The 16,069-nt window shown below is 43.8% G+C and overlaps 1 pseudogene; it reads right to left on the reverse strand.

The window, feature by feature from the left end:
- Positions 1 to 3,614: 3,614 nt before the first annotated feature.
- Positions 3,615 to 4,817, reverse strand: LOC140632880 (dnaJ homolog subfamily A member 1 pseudogene; annotated as a pseudogene).
- Between the last annotated feature and the right edge of the window lie 11,252 nt (positions 4,818 to 16,069).

The raw sequence follows: 16,069 nt of genomic DNA on the forward strand, positions 1-16,069 counted from the left end.
ACAACATATCTTAGTAATTATATTATTTAGTTAAGGAGGTTGACCCACATTTTCCTTCAAACATCTTTTCTTTTTTTCCTTCAAATTTCATCAAACCACATTCATTCTAGAATCCTCCACTTACTCAAAGCCCTTGGCCCCCCACCATATAAACTTGGGAATTCCTTTTGAGCCCAGTTAAGATCCTTTGACCTTCTTGCATGTCACAGAAGTAGAACATGGGATCATTTTCAAATTGTGTGTTCTCTCCCAGCAAGCCCAGGAGCTAACGTTATGGTTATAGGTTTAGGTTCTTGAAGGTAGGGATGGTAGTGGGGCTGGGAGGGTGATGATGGAGGGCTGAGGCTCCCTTGGCATCCAGCTCTTTCCCAGGAGGTTCCCTTGGGGCTGATCCAGTTCTGTTGGAGTGTGGGCAGGTCTAGAAGAAACACATTTTTTAAAAAAGATTTTATTTATTTATTCGGAAGAGACACAGAGAGAGAGAGGCAGAGACATAGGCAGAGGGAGAAGCAGGCTCCCTGTGGGGACCCCGAAGTGGGACTCAATCCCAGGACCCCAGAATCACGCCCTGAGCCAAAGGCAGATGCTCAAGCACTGAGCCACTTATGTGTCCCTAGAAGAAACAGTTTTGAGATGGTTTATGATGTGGCCTACCTAAGCCAGTTTGGTCACTTGCAATTAGTAGGCCTTTTTAGGAATTAATGGGTATAGGTTACCACAAGGTAGGTGGTGGGTTTGTTACATGAAACTACCTCTTTATCAGGCAGTTTGTTACAGTAAAAAGCAAGTCTCATGAGAAGTTGTCACACCTACAGATACTTTACTAGCAAGCTGGCAAATAATAGTTGTAGAACCTGTTCTGTAAGTTCCATGAAGTGGCAGCTCTTTGCTCTTTCCAGCACACTGTCAAGGACCTTGTATGAAAGATTTATTTTAGGTGGATTCAATGACGTCCTAGCAGCATTCAGCAGACTGGTCAGGCCTGAATGAAAGACGCTTCTGGAGGACCAGGAAGCAGGACTGTGTCTGCAACCTCAGCTCCATTCCTGAGTATCCAGACAATGAACTCACAGGAGTGGGAGGATCACAGCAATGTAACGATGTTGAAAGCTTAACTTAACCCCTGGTCATTTCACCAGTATAAAATCAGCTATAAGTCCCCTATGCTAATGATCGAATCCCTGTTGATGATCCAAGATAAGGCTACCTGACGGGCCTAGAGTCTTCCTATTTGGAATATGCTGGAATATGGGCTTCTGATTAGCCTTTCAAATGCTAACTAAACACCCTTAAATTGAAGCCTGAATTAAGGGGCACCTGGGTGACTCAGTGGTTGAGAGTCTGCCTTTGGCTAAGGTCATGATCCCGGGGTCCTGGGATCGAGTCCCACATCCGGCTCCCTACAGGGAGCCTGCTTCTCCCTCTGCCTACGTCTCTGCCTCTCTGTGTCTCTCATGAATAAGTAAATAAAATCTTTTAAAAAAAAAAAAAAAGAAACCTGAATTAAGAATCAGGAAGATCACAGTTTACACACACACACACACACACACACACACACACACAGAGTACCCTGGTGAAGTATTTAAAAAGTAAATTACAGACAATATAACAGCTTATAGCCCTTCAAACTCCTTTGTGTTATCCAAATCGGAAAAAAAAAAATGGCACTGATTCTACTTAGCCACCAAGGTAAAAAAACTAGACCCAAAGTCATAGAATGAGGGTCACATCCAGGCTCAGTCATATACCAAATAACATAGGTGGCTACCCACATGACCCTCATCTTGTCCTCTCCCTACCTACCACCTCTCCAGACTTACTGTTCTATTTGGGGGCCCGAGCCACCTGGGAGTGCCCCTACCACGATTGCACATAGGATGTAGGAAACTCAGCGTCTCTTTTATTATTTTTAATTTTTTATTTAAATTCAATTTGCCAACATATAGTAGAACACCCACTGCTCATCCCATCAAGTACCCTCCTTAGTGCCCATCACCCAGTTACCCCATCCTCCCACCCATCTCTCCTGCAACCCTTTGTTTGTTTCTCAGAGTTAGGAGTCTCTCATGGTTTGTCTTCCTCTCTAATTTTTCCACTCACTTTCCCTCCTTTACCTTATAGTCCCTTTCACTATTTCTTATATTCCATGTATGAGTGGAACCATATAATGATTGTCCTTTTCCAATTGGCCTATTTCACTCATCATAATACCCTCCAGTTCCATCCACGCTAAAGCAAATGGTGGGTATTCGTCTTTTCTGATGGCTGAGTAACATTCCATTGTGTATATAGACCACATCTTCTTTATCCATTCATCTGTCGAAGGACATCGAGTCTCCTTCCACAGCATGGCTATTGTGGACATTGCTGCTATAAACATTGGGGTGCAGGTATCCTGGTGTTTCACCACATCAGTATCTTTGGGGTAAATACCCAGTAGTTCAATTGTGGGTCATAGGGTAGCTCTATTTTTAACTTCTTGAGAAACCTCCACAATATTTCTCATCAGAGAAATAAAAATCAAAACCACAATGAGATATCACCTCACACCAGTGAGAATGGGGAAAATTAACGAGACAGAAAACAACAAATGTTGGGGAGGATGAATGAACAGAGGAGGCCAGATACATGATTGTGGGAGGTAGCAGTGGAAATCAGAGGTCAGAAAGAAGTACAAGAGGCGCAGTTGATTACATACGACCTTGAACGTGGAACATGAACAGATTAAGTGTCCATCAGCCGCCTTTGCTATTCATGGCTTTCCAGATTAGCCACTCAAGTGTCAGTGACTTTTTAATAAGTAGTGCTGATTATTCATTCTGGAGAACCTCAGGCAGCAGCGGTTCTTATATTTTAGTTCATTTAGAATCACCTGGGGTTCTTATTTGAAATGCAGATTCCAGATCCTGATGCCCAGATGTTTACATTCAGTAGATGTGGAGTGGGACCCAGAAATTTATATTTTTAGGTAGCTCGGGTGATTCTATTATACACTGATCTATGTGTACCGCTGCTCTAGGTTTGGAGTACTTGTTTTTTTTCTGCAACAAGGAAAAAAGCTATATTAATTATTTAAATACCACATACTCAATATAAAATTTGAACAATTCCTAACAGTGTAAAGAAAAAAAAAAGAGTCAGCTGAAATCCTAGCACCTAAGATGTTTGGTTCTCCAGGAAATGGTTAGGCATGAAAAAATATATATACTCTTATATAAGATCATATATATTTTGGAATACTTAAATACACTCTCCTTTCCTTTGTTCTCTTTGGTTATCTTTCCCCATTCCTGCCAACATTTCCACCTGGCTCATATTTTTCTTCCCATTTGCATAATAATACAAAAATATTACATGGGATTTTGTCATTGGCCAAAATGTGTGTGGGTTTTTGTTTTAATTTTCATTATATATATATATATATTTCATCCCATGACCTAATGTTTGTTTCTTTTTTTTTAATATTTGAGTTTATTCTTCATTTAACTTTTAAAACATTACTATAGTTGAATATTAAAACAAAAACAATAGCAAGTAGTGAGCTATGATTATAGTCCTTCACTCATTCACTACTGCATATAAAATGCCAGCTGCAGTGTTATTCACTGGCCCAATTAAGAGGTCTGACACTGAACCACCCCTATAGGCTGATGTTCATCATCCTCATATCCTTCCCCATTGTAATGGCGCCATCTTTCTTAACTAGGATCAAAGTCCACCAGTTCTACCTGGTCCATTTCATCAGTCTCTTCTATTTCCTTCCTCTCCGGTAGGAGTTTTTCCAGCAAAGAAAGTTTATCAGGAGAGGGAAAGCCATTTTCAGGGAGGTTTACCTTAAATTAGATGATTAGGCGACCCTTCTCATATGGTCTACGATAAATTGGCATGCCTTCGTTTAGCGCACACTTGATATCCCCATGCTTGACAATCTGACCTGGATGAGAAATGATGACCATGGTTCGGTTGTCAAGAGTAGATATTGGCTTTTGAAAGCCACACAGGGCTTCAACCAGCTGTATATCCATAGACATGAAAAGATCTTCTCGTCGAGTAAAAACAGCACGGTCCTTCTGATCTAAAATAATGATAATATCTCCTGGTTCCAATCCTGGTTCTTGGTCTCCCCTCACCATGGAATGTTATCTTCTGGCCACCTTTCATGCCTTTGTCAATATGCGCTTCTAGAATCTTCTTCTCTCGAACTATCTTCCTTCCGTTGCAGCTTTTACATCTATCTTTAGGACTGATCCGTTCCCCATGGCCCTGGCACTCCATGCACACAGACTGAATTTGCTGAACCATTCCAGGTCCTATCTGATGAATTCTTATTTGCATTCCCGTACTTTGGCAATTGGGACAACATTCGACTGCTCCTTTCTTACCACTTCAGCCTTCACATTTATCGCAAATCACATTCTTTTGCAGAGCTAGTTTTCTTGTTGCGCCATTATATAAATCTTCCAAGGTTACTGAGAGCTGATGTACAACATTTTCACCTCTCCGTTCTCTCTGCATCCTGCCTCCTTCTCCAAAAAACGTATCAAAGATGTCCATGGGGGAGCCCAAACCACCACCAGCTCCACCTTCTTTGATTGCCTATTCTCTTCCTTTGTCATATAATTTCCTTTTCTTTGCATCCGAGAGCACTTCATAAGCTTGAGAAATCTGTTTAAACTCTCCTTCATTTGGATTTTTATCAGGGTGGTACTTTAAGGCCAGTTTCCTGTAAGCCTTTTTCAATTCCTCCTGGGTGGCATTGGGTTTGACCCCCAAAACATCATAGTAAGTGGTTTCTTTCACCATTTTCTACAGCCGGTGAGAGGGCTGAGGACGATGTTGGGGATCAGGAAGGAGCGCGTTGCTGGGTGCAGCTCGGGCAGCCGCTGCTCCTCTGCGTCTCACCGAGCGTTCTGGAAAGTTCCCTAATGTTTCCTTTTAGTGGCTGTGGTGTATGGTACTCCATAATATGATAAAACACGAGCCCACTGTTTCCAGTATTTTGCCACCGCAAACAGTACTTAAGAAACATGCCCTGCCCTCAAGGAGTGTATAATACTTCAGGCTAACCTGTTGTGTTTGGAGCTGGATTGGTCAGCTTTTGTTTTGTTTTAATAAGCTACACTAAAATTCAGTTGCTTAAACTAATAATTATTTGACTCAGAGCAAGACCAGCTGGATGATTCTTCTGCTCCCAGGTGGGTCAGCTCATATCTACTGGATCCCCACATACATTTTTGGTCAACTGGCAGTTTGGCCGGCAGCTGGGCAGCCTCACTTGCAGGTCCAGGGGTTTGCAGGCAGGTTGACCTTAGCTGGTCGTCTTGTGTGTGCTCTGTGTGGGTCCTTCTCTGGGAGGCTGGCCCTAATTTTTTTTTTTTTTTTACATAGTGTTTACAGGGTTCCAAAGAGCAGCAAGAGAGCACAAGGCCTAACCTGCAGGCCTTTTTCACATGTCTGCTTGTGCTTATGCCACATTTTTTTCTCCCACCACACAAACCAACACACATGGTTAAGCTCACAGTCACTATGAGAAATGACTACTGAGGGGGAGCAGAATTTGCTGCCCCCAAACATACCACTTGGACATTTTGAGCTCAAAGCAATTGAGAGGAAGGCTTCCCCCACCTACCTAAAAGCAAGACATGAATCTGTACAGAAGTGAATCAGCGACAATCCTAGCTCCTTATCAGGCCAAAGAGGGCATGAGAGAACTCTCCATAACTTTACTGACTGGCCCTCACCTCAATTAGTCTCCCATATAATTATCTGCCCAGAAACTCACAGCCTTTTTCTTTTGTCTTGTAACTTCTCTGAAAATTTACTATTTTTTGTTCTGATGCTATATAAGCCTAAATTCTAACCCCTTGTTTGAGTTACTCATCCCTGAGTTTCTCCCATATGTATATGAAATATACATGTCAATAAACTCATTTGTTTTCCTTTTTAATTGTCTTGTGTTACAGAACCCCAGCCAAGAACCCAGAAAGGTAGAAGGAAAAAGATTTTCCCCTGCCCTGTACTACCCAAGAGCATAGATATAGGAGACATATATTCTTGCAGACAATTTACCACAGGAGCTATCTGCTAAGAGGTTCTCAATGTTTAACAAGAAATCAAAAGTCTTGGGAAATTTGTGAATTACAGGAAAAGAACCTGTCATTTCCGGCCCAAAGATTGGTTCCAATGATGTGACAAAGTCAGCACATTTCTAATGATCCAAGTGTTGCAGAACTTCTCACTCCAGGACTCTCGGAACACAGTCTCCAGAAGAGCTGACATCATCTGGTCTGTTCTCCCTCCCTTCACAAATGCTCCCAAAGGAAAGCCATCCCAGCAGCTGTTGTCTGCACCTGCTACTATGAGACCTTAGGAAAGTTCCTTTTTCCTTGGGCCTCACACATCCAGGAGTTGTATGTGTATTTCCTGTGGAGTGACCCAGTTAGAGCAAGTCTTTAGTAGAACACCCAGTTCCCACTGGTATTATTTTTCTGACTCTGCACTGCCATCTCTTGGGGTCATCTCAGATCTCCACCTTTGACTTTCGACTTGGGATACTTAGGTTCTAGTCCTGGGTGTTCTCAGGCAAGTCACTTTATCTTTCTAAGAGAAATAAAGGAGTTGGTCAAGAATGGTGTTTTTCAAAATTTAGTGTGCAATACAGGTCACCCAGAGATCTTGCTAGAAGGACAATCTTTAGGTTCCACCCTGGACATATCAAATCAGCACCTGCTTTTTCATGAAATCTCCTAATCTAAGCCATTGCTCTCAACCTTGACTGCAAATTAAAATCTCCAGGAGGAGCTTTAAAGTAAGGGTCTCCAGTATCCCCTCCTAGAGATTCTGATCTCATTGGCCTCGGGGTGCAGTCTGGCCACTACCTCCCTGGACTTGAAGGAGTGAGGAAAGGGAAGACAAGGGAGACCTGGAGAGAGTGCTGTAGAAGACTCAGCCTTTAGTAGAGAAACATAGCCACTGCCAACCTGTGGACAGCAGGGAAGTGTCCAAGGTGGTTAATATCCCACCCCCTCATTTCCTGCCAGTGCTTCCCATTCATGGAACCCAACTGGACTCCAGAAAACAAGGAATCTCAGTTGATTCACTCCATAACTATCAGCCTGGTTGGATGGAGAAGGATACAGTGGGTCTCAAAATGCAAATAGAAATTATTCAGCAGAGGATGCTTGTTTTGAAATGCAGATTCCTGGGCCCCATGTGAGACCCATTAAAGTAGGTCTTTGCTCTGGAGCTGAGACCCAGAGATCTGCACTTCTAAAGAGTTGTTGATATACATACATCATATGCAGTATGAGAAGGACTGGGCAAGATGGATGATCTCTGAAGTTATTTCTATCTCAAGGGCCTATGATATTACTCCTTACCTAAACTTCTTGTCATTCTCTTGTGTTCACTGCTATAGCACTTTGCTTGGATTTTCAATGTGTGTGTTCTGCATCTCTGAGTCTATTCACTAAAATTTATATGCTTGAGTAAATCAATAATGATCCCTCTATTGGGTCTGCTTTCCGCATTTATGGTCCTTGAGCTGAAATGTGTAAGCAGAATGCCATGGTTTGCTGTTTGCCTGGTGACATCATGAAAGATTCAGCAGGTTGTAGCTGGACCACGAACATCTAGTTGTAGCCCTCTGCTTTTAGTTCTAATCATCACAGGAAATGTCAACTAGAAGCTTCTCACTTAAACATTATGTAAGTGTTCTCTTTCTTTTCTCATAGCCGTGATGAAGAGTATCAGGTCTCATGTTGGAAGGCTCTGGGAAGCTACTTTACTATTTGTTTTAACACATTTAAATATGAAGAACGATGCTTTAAATATTTACCAAAGGAAAATGGAAGGGGTGCATTGTTGATAAGACATTTAACCATAGGGGATCCCTGGGTGGCTCAGTAGTTTAGCACCTGCCTTCAGCCCAGGGCGTGATCCTGGAGTCCCGGGATTGAGTCTTACATCAGCTCCCTACATGGAGCCTGCTTCTCCCTCTGCCTATATTTCTGCCCCCCCCCTCTCTATTTCTCTCTCTCTCTCTGTGTCTCTCATGAATAAATAAATAAAATCTTTAAAAAAAGACATTTAACTATACAAGCCATTAAAAATTCTTGAGGACTGAATCTTGTATCACCTTTGTATAACCCGAACGTCCAATATTCCACCATGTGTAAGTACAAACAGAAGTCACACTTTGTTCTGATGCTCAGCTTCACATGTCACAATTCCCCAATGGCTTCATCATAGAAAATAATTTTTATCTCACATTCACTTTCCCCCCACCCCTAGGATTTCTAGGGGTCAGGATGCTTCCCACATGTCCACAAATATTCTGTGGGCTGCAGTCACCACAAAGTGTTGGCTTTCCTTTCTTGGTTCCTGAAGGTTCGAAGTTGCTCCCCATAGCCTTTCTGGCAGAAGCCTCCCCATGACCCCTGCCTTCCTAAGGATGCCATGAGCTATTCCCAGGATGACATCTCTTGGTGCTGCCAAATTTCCAATACTTGAGAGTACTAGATTTTCATGCTTGCTTTTCATGCATAGGTGGGGGAAATGCTCCCTCCCCATCCCTCCCCATCCTCTTCATGCTATTTGGAACCACCAGCAGCTTCTGCCCATTGCTGGAGGCAGAGTCTCTGTCTTGCCATTGTTGAAGCTGGCAAACTGCTGGATGAGGGTCAGGAACCAGTCATTGCATTCTAGAGTGGAAGCAACAACGAAAAAGGAATGTGTGCAACATGTATGGACTCCTCATGGACTATCAGAAATATCGGAAGGGACCTCTGCAGGCCGGGCTCTCTGTGCTGAGGCAAATGGGGACTGAGTAGGTTGGGTGGGATGGTTGGCCACTGCTTCACTGTCTCATCACCAGGGCTAGAGAACTTGACATCTTCAGTGAGTCTTGTTTCCTTGAATCCCAGACAGCTCTGCTTCTGTTTAGAGTCTTACAAAATTGTGAAGCCCAATTTCATTACTTTCTCACCATCACCCTTTGCCCTGAATCTCATAAGAAGCAATTCCATCCATTTCTAACCCTCTGAGCACTGTCCAAGGGACCAAAAAGGAATGACTGCAATGCCTCTCTCCCTCCTCCTCTTCCTACCATCCCCAAGGTCTGTGCAAAACTCCTCTTTCCTCTCACGGTAACAAAACAAAAGTCCTTGTACAAATTAATGGACTCACACGGAGGCAAGGCCTCGCTCAGCCAGCTCAAAACTGTCTGTTGCATTTATCACTGGCCCACAAATGGACTCTTTTTGGTGGCATCGAGGGGAACACCAAGGGCAGCTTTATCACCCTTTTACATAGCGTACATCTTTCTGCCTAGGGTCTGCTCAAGAAGAGGAGGGACTTGTGGTAATTTTAAGGTATATCACAGGGGCCTATCCCACCAACCACCTGTCTTAGTATGGAAATCTCCTTTTCACTCACTCCTCATCTAACCACTGGGCAGCTCTTCCCAAGGGGTCCAGGCCTCCCTCATGGGCCCTGAACCTCCACGAGGCCAGTCAACCTTGTCACATCTCACACTATACCCTCCCTGGCCGCTATCTTAGGTTCAGTCTCCCACCTCCTCTCACCATCATCTTGTCCCCATTCTGCTCTGCCTTTCCTCCCCAGTGACCCTTGCCTTTCCCTTGTTTCTTCAGGAAACCCTATTCCCTCACAAACAAATCCTCTCCATGTTCTTATGTGTTAACCCACTTATGCAGTCAGCAAAATTTTATAGAGAGTCCATAAAGGTACCAGGCATTGTCCTGTGTTTTGATAATATAATATAATCCACCCCACCTTATTTTCTTTAAAAGATTTTATTTATTTATTTGAGAGACAGAAAGAGATAGTGACTAAGAGAGCAGAAGCAGGGAGGAGAGGGAGAAGCAGGCTCCTCACTGAGCAAAGAGCCCAATGTGGGGCTCGATCCCAGGACCCCAGGATCATGACCTGAGCCGAAGGCACATGCTTAACCAATTGAGCCACCCAGGCGCCCCCTCCCATATATCTCTTAATCACTTGTCTCCTTCTGGGATAAGCTTCTCCAAAGAGCAGCGTTCTCTCATGTGTCCGCTTCCTCTTCCACTGTTCTCATGTCAATCCCCGGCACTCAGCCTTCCGACTCAGTCATCTCCCTGACATTCAAGTTGCAAATTCAGTTATTCCCTTTGCTGTCCACATCTTCTTGCACTCCTTTACAGAATTTAATATCATTGTCTATTATCTCCTTGAAATTTTGTCCTCTTTGGATTTTGTGACACTGTTGATTCTGATCCCTTTTTTTCTGGCCACTGCTTCTCAGTCTCTTTTTAAATTCTCTTTTCCTACACTTGCCTCTTAAATGTTAGTGTTTCCCAGGAATTCCATCTTTGGTCTCCCATTTTCACTCAACACATTCTCCTGGGTAATTTCAAAGGCACACACGGCTTACAGTTCCACCCATGTGCCTCCAGGTGATGGTACTAGCTTAGTGTACACTAATGCTCATCAGATTGTTTCACCTGAATGTCCTACACATTCCTCAAGATCAACATGGCCCAAGCTGAGCTCACATCTTTCCCTAAGAGCTTATTTCTCCTCCCATATTCACTATTTTGGATAATGATGTATCATCATTTAGTTAAAAATCTGTAAATGGCTCTAGACTCCCTCTCTCCCTTATTTCCCCAACCCTACACACACTAATCGATTTTTTTAAAAAGATTTTATTTATTTATTTATTTATTTATTTATTTATTTATTTATGAGAGAGAGAGAGCATGAGTGGGAGAGAGGAAGAAGCAGGCTTCCCACTGAGCAGGGAGCCTAATCGCAGAACCCTGGGATCATGACTTGAGCCAAAGGCAGATGCTTAACCTATTGAGCCACTCAGGCACCCCTACACTAATCTATATTTCAAGTAAGGTGTTCCAAACCATCACCTCTCTTTCAAGATGCCTACTCCATATGACTTCTCTCTGGCTTCTTCTCAGAGAAAATTAAAACTACAGGTAAGAATTCCCTCACCTTCCATGCATTCTCTATTGTGCATTCTCTACTATGATACAAATATGAAGAAGCATGGTGTCTGGAGTTTCAAGTCTATTGAGCACTGGGGATTTGTTTGAACATAAGGAAAGATTTTTTTTCTACCAACTGGTGTATGTTATATTAATATTTAGATAAGACTTAAGGTGTAACCTGTTTGGTCAGATTAAAGGATAAGTTTGAATCGCATGATAGAAAATGGCCAAAAGTCAAAGCAGCAACATTTGGCATAAGTATCTGGAAAAGTTTGTATAAAAAACGTAATACCTAATGTGCACAGCTTGTGACTTGAATTCTAGCTTGTTAATTTGTATAAAAGGTCCTTTCATTGGATCCACTCATCTAAAAGTACATAGCAAATCTGAGTGCTATCTATTTTCTGTGAAGGCAGACAGAGACAGGCACAAACAGCACAATAATATCACTGCTCTGATGGAGGTAGGAATAGAGGTTGGTGATCACACAGATACAGAAGAATTCTTAAGGGAAGTCTCCACAGAGAAGATGGCATGTGGACTGGACTTGAAGGAAATCCACAGTTTATCTACATATAGCCTTTCATGTTCCCAAAGGAATAATATGTTTCTAAAACAAAATGCAGGAATCCTACTTCCAGAAAGATGGATTAGGCATCCTTTTTCTTATTCCTCCCACCAACTACAGCTAACTCTCCAGATGTTATGTGTGAAGCATACAAAGACTCGAAAAGGTAAAGATAAGAAGGTAGTCACACTAGGGACCTCTGGACATGAAGAATAGCAAGGAGCGAGTTCCTTGGGTTTCTTTTTGCCTCATTATCCCAGGCTGGGTGTTGAAAAAAACTGGTAACATGGAAACACCAATAGGAACAGAAGGAGAAAACCCCAAATTCAAGAAAAGTCTGCTCTCTCTCACCAAAGGACCAGGAAAGGAGAAGCCTAGCAAGGCAAACAACTTTCAATAACCACTCAGTTTCAGCCAAACACCACAGAGCACATTATGGTTCTTCCTTCACTCACGAGCAAAGACAAAGTGGAAAACCTAGATTGCCACCTTGTCAGGTTGGTAATAATGAAGCATCTGCTGGGAGGTGTCAGAGGAAACCTAGTGTAGAGGCAAGATTTTCCCCACTGCTCAGAGGTAATGAGGCCACCCCTCCCCCAAGACTCATCAGGAGATATCTGGGGAGCAATAAGTAGGCATCTCTGTGCCTCCCACTCAGGGTGGTGTTAGTAGACAGCCTAGAGCGGGGGCCTACATCTCTTCTGCTCTGCAGTAACAAGGAGTCCCTCTCTCCCAGGTGTCAAGGGAAGAACAGTGAGAAACCTAAACTTCAATCCCCATTTGGCAATAATGAGGCTGAGTCCACCCTTTACCACCAGAGCAGTGTCAGAGAAGCCTACTAATACAAGATTTTTTAAAAATTTTTATTTATTTATGATAGTCAGAGAGAGAGAGAGAGAGAGAGAGGGGCAGAGACACAGGCAGAGGGAGAAGCAAGCTCCATGCACCGGGAGCCTGACATGGGATTCGATCCCGGGTCTCCAGGATCGTGCCCTGGGCCAAAGGCAGGCGCCAAACCGCTGCGCCACCCAGGGTTCCCTAATACAAGATTTAAATAAGATTCAGAGCTCAACGTAATACCCAAAATGTCCAGCTTTCAACTGGAAATCACTCATCATACTAAGAACCAGGAAAATCTCAACTTAAGTGAGAAAAGACAACTAACATATGCCAACACCAAAATGACACAGGCATTAGAATTATCTGGCAAGGATTTTAAAACAGGCATCATAAAAATGCTTCAATGAGCAGTTACACACTCACTCTAAACAAATGAAATAACAGAAAGTCTGAGCAAAGAAATAGAAGCAGAAGAACATTCTGTATACAGAAGAACAAAATGAACATATTAGAACTTAAAATACAGTAACCAAAATGAAAAACTCATTGGATACTTCATCAGTAGGTTAGAGTGACAGAGGAAAGAATCTGTGAAATGGAAGGTAGAACAATGGGAGTTGCCCAATCTGAATAACAGAGACAAAATGGACTGGAAAAAAAGTGAAGGGGGGGGGAGGGGCGGCAAGACTGCGGAGGAGCAGGGTCCCCAAGCCACCTGCCCACCAACTTACCTGATAACTTTCAAGTCACCTGAACACCTACGAAATCGACCTGAGATTTAAAGAGAGAACAGCCTGGACGCTACAGGGAGAAGGGTTTCGGCTTCTAACAAGGTAGGAAGGCGGAAAAGAAAAAAAAAAAAGAAAAAAAAGAGTCAGTGGGGAGGGGCACCGGAGGAGCCGGGCTAAGGCCTGCGGGGAGCCTCCCGGCGGGAAAGCCCAGCCCCGGACCAGCGGGAGCTTTACAATCCGCCCCGGATTCCTCCCCAGGAAAGGCGCTCAGCAGGGACCCCGGGCGGGATCCCGGGGGGGGGGGGGGGACCTCCAGGTCCCGGGGTCACTGACCCAGGAGGGGCGCCGGGGGAGAGCGCCCCCCACACCGGCCCATCTCCGTAAAGGGCTGGAGCGCGCCCAGCGGCCTCGGGGAGCAGCCGGGGGGTCGGGCGGGGCTCCGGGCGGAGGGGGCTCCCCGGGAGCGCGACTCCAGCAGCGCAGACCCCGGACCCCAGGGCGCCGGGGACACAGCCGGGATCCTGCTCCCCCCGGGACAGGCCGAGGCGGGGAGGGCCCAGGACAGCGAGGACGCTCCTGCCCCGGGAGCATCCAGGCCCCTGCGGACTGGGAGACGGCGGGAGTCACTGCGGGGACGAGGGGCGCCCTCCAGGGCCAGGGAGACCTGGCCGCCGCCGGTGGGGTTGTCCCTCCTGGTGTCACCCTGTGCCTGGGAGGGAGCAGGGCCGCCAGGGGACAGAGGCCTCACGGGGTGGTCGGCTCCCCCCGACCCTGCACCCGGCAGGTGCACACACCTGAGAATCGGCACAGCCCGCCCCTCCCCCAGAAGACCAGCTGGAAGGACAGGGGAAGAGCAAGTTCCCGACCCAGCAGCGCTGGAAAGCTCCAGGGGAAGTCGAGGGATCTACAGTATATAGAACTAGAGGGCACCCCTCTTTCTCCCCCCTTTTTTTCCAGTACAACTAGTTTTTATATCAGACTGTAAGTTTCCAATTTTCTCTTTTCCCACCTTAACTAAAATATTTTACCACCTCTTCATTTTTAAGTTTCTTCCTTTTTGACTTTCATATTTTTACAATTACACGTCTTAGGTATATTTTCCACTTCTAGTTTCCCTTCAACATACTCAACTTAATTTTGGGAGATAAATGAGATATGCCTTTTTTCTTTTGTGTTTTTTCCTTTTCTCTACCTCATTTGGTTCTACAATGGCGCGAGTTAATACCTTCTAAAACATGACCAGCATGCACCCAGAACAAGTGGTATACCGTGCTGGTTCATTCTGTGAGATTATATTCTCTCTTCATTCCCATTCTGCCCCCCTCTTTTATCTCATTTATGTTTTGGTGATCAATGTTGGGGCCCTCTACAAGTATTTCTGGTTTATACAAATTTGGGACTGAGCATCTTCTAACAAACAGAACTTAATACACTCAGAACCAAGAGTATAACCTTCTAGGACCCGCAGGTAGACTACATTCTCCCTCCACTACAACTACATCACCACCACCATCGCCCATTCCTCACCCTTTTTATTCTTCTCTTTTTTCTTTTTTCTGCTATTTCCTCTTTACTTTTGCTTTTTTTTTTCCTCTTCCTTATTTCCCTTTTCTTTTTTTTTTTCTTCTTCTTTGGGATTCTTGGCCTCTTATTTTTTTACTACTTTGTTTTAAAATTTGTTTTTTCACTTTAGTGGTCCTTTTGTTTTATTTTGTTCTGATCTTTGTTTTAAATTTCTCGTCTCTGACCTCATCAGAATCATCTAGGCTGAAACTTACTTAGATCATGGTTGATATTCTTGACTCAGCTGGCTGATACTGCCACTCTCCACTGAGCAAAATGAGTAGAAGGAAGAATTCACCACAAAAGAAAGAAGCAGAAGCAGTACTCTCTGCCACAGAATTACAGATTTGGATTGCAATTTGTGTCAGAAAGCCAATTCAGAAGCACAATTATAAAGCTACTGGTGGCTCTGGAAAAAAGCATAAGGGATTCAAGAGGCTTCATGACTATAGAAATTAGATTATATCAGGCTGAAATTAAAAATCAATTAAATGAGATGCAATCCAAACTGGAGCTCCTAACGATGAGGGTTAATGAGGTAGAAGAAAGAGGGAGCAACATAGAAGACAAGTTGATGGCAAGGAAGGAAGCTGAGGAAAAAAAAGACAAAAACAATGAAAAGACCATGAGGAAAGGTTAAGGGAAATAAATGACAGCCTCAGAAGGAAAAATCTATGTATAATTGGGGATCCAGAGAATGCTGAGAGGGACAGAGGGCCAGAAAGCATATAAGCATATTTGAACAAATCTTAGCTGAGAACGTCCCTAATTTGGGGAGAGAGAAACAGGCATTCAGATCCAGGAGATAGAGAGGTTCCCCCACCTCAAATCAATAAAAACAGTTCAACACTTCGACATTTAGTACTGAAACTTGCAAATTCCAAAGATAAGGAGAAAATCCTTAAAGCAGCGAGAGACAAGAGATCCCTAACTTATATGGGGAGAAATATTAGATTAACAGCACACCTCTCCACAGAGACATGGCAGACCAGAAAGGGCTGGCAGGATATAGTCAGGGTCCTAAATGAGACGAACATGCAGTCAAGAATACTTTATCCGGCAAGGCTCTCATTCAGAATAGAAGGAGAGATAAAGAGCTTCCAAGATAGCCAGAAAGTGGAAAAATATGTGACCACCAAACCAGCTCTGCAAGAAATATTAAGAGGGGCCCTGTAAAAGAAAGAGGAAGCCCAAAGAAATAATCCACAAAAACAAGGACTGAATAGGTTATGATGACACTAAATTCATATCTTTCAATAGTAACTCTGAACGTGAATGGGTTTAATGATCCTATCAAAAGACTCAGGGTATCAGGCTGGATAAAAAAGCAAGACTATTTTGCTGTCTACAAGAGAGTCATTTTAGAC

Source organism: Canis lupus, chromosome 5 (assembly GCF_048164855.1).
Source record: "Canis lupus baileyi chromosome 5, mCanLup2.hap1, whole genome shotgun sequence".
In the NCBI taxonomy this organism is placed as follows: Eukaryota; Metazoa; Chordata; class Mammalia; order Carnivora; family Canidae; genus Canis; species Canis lupus.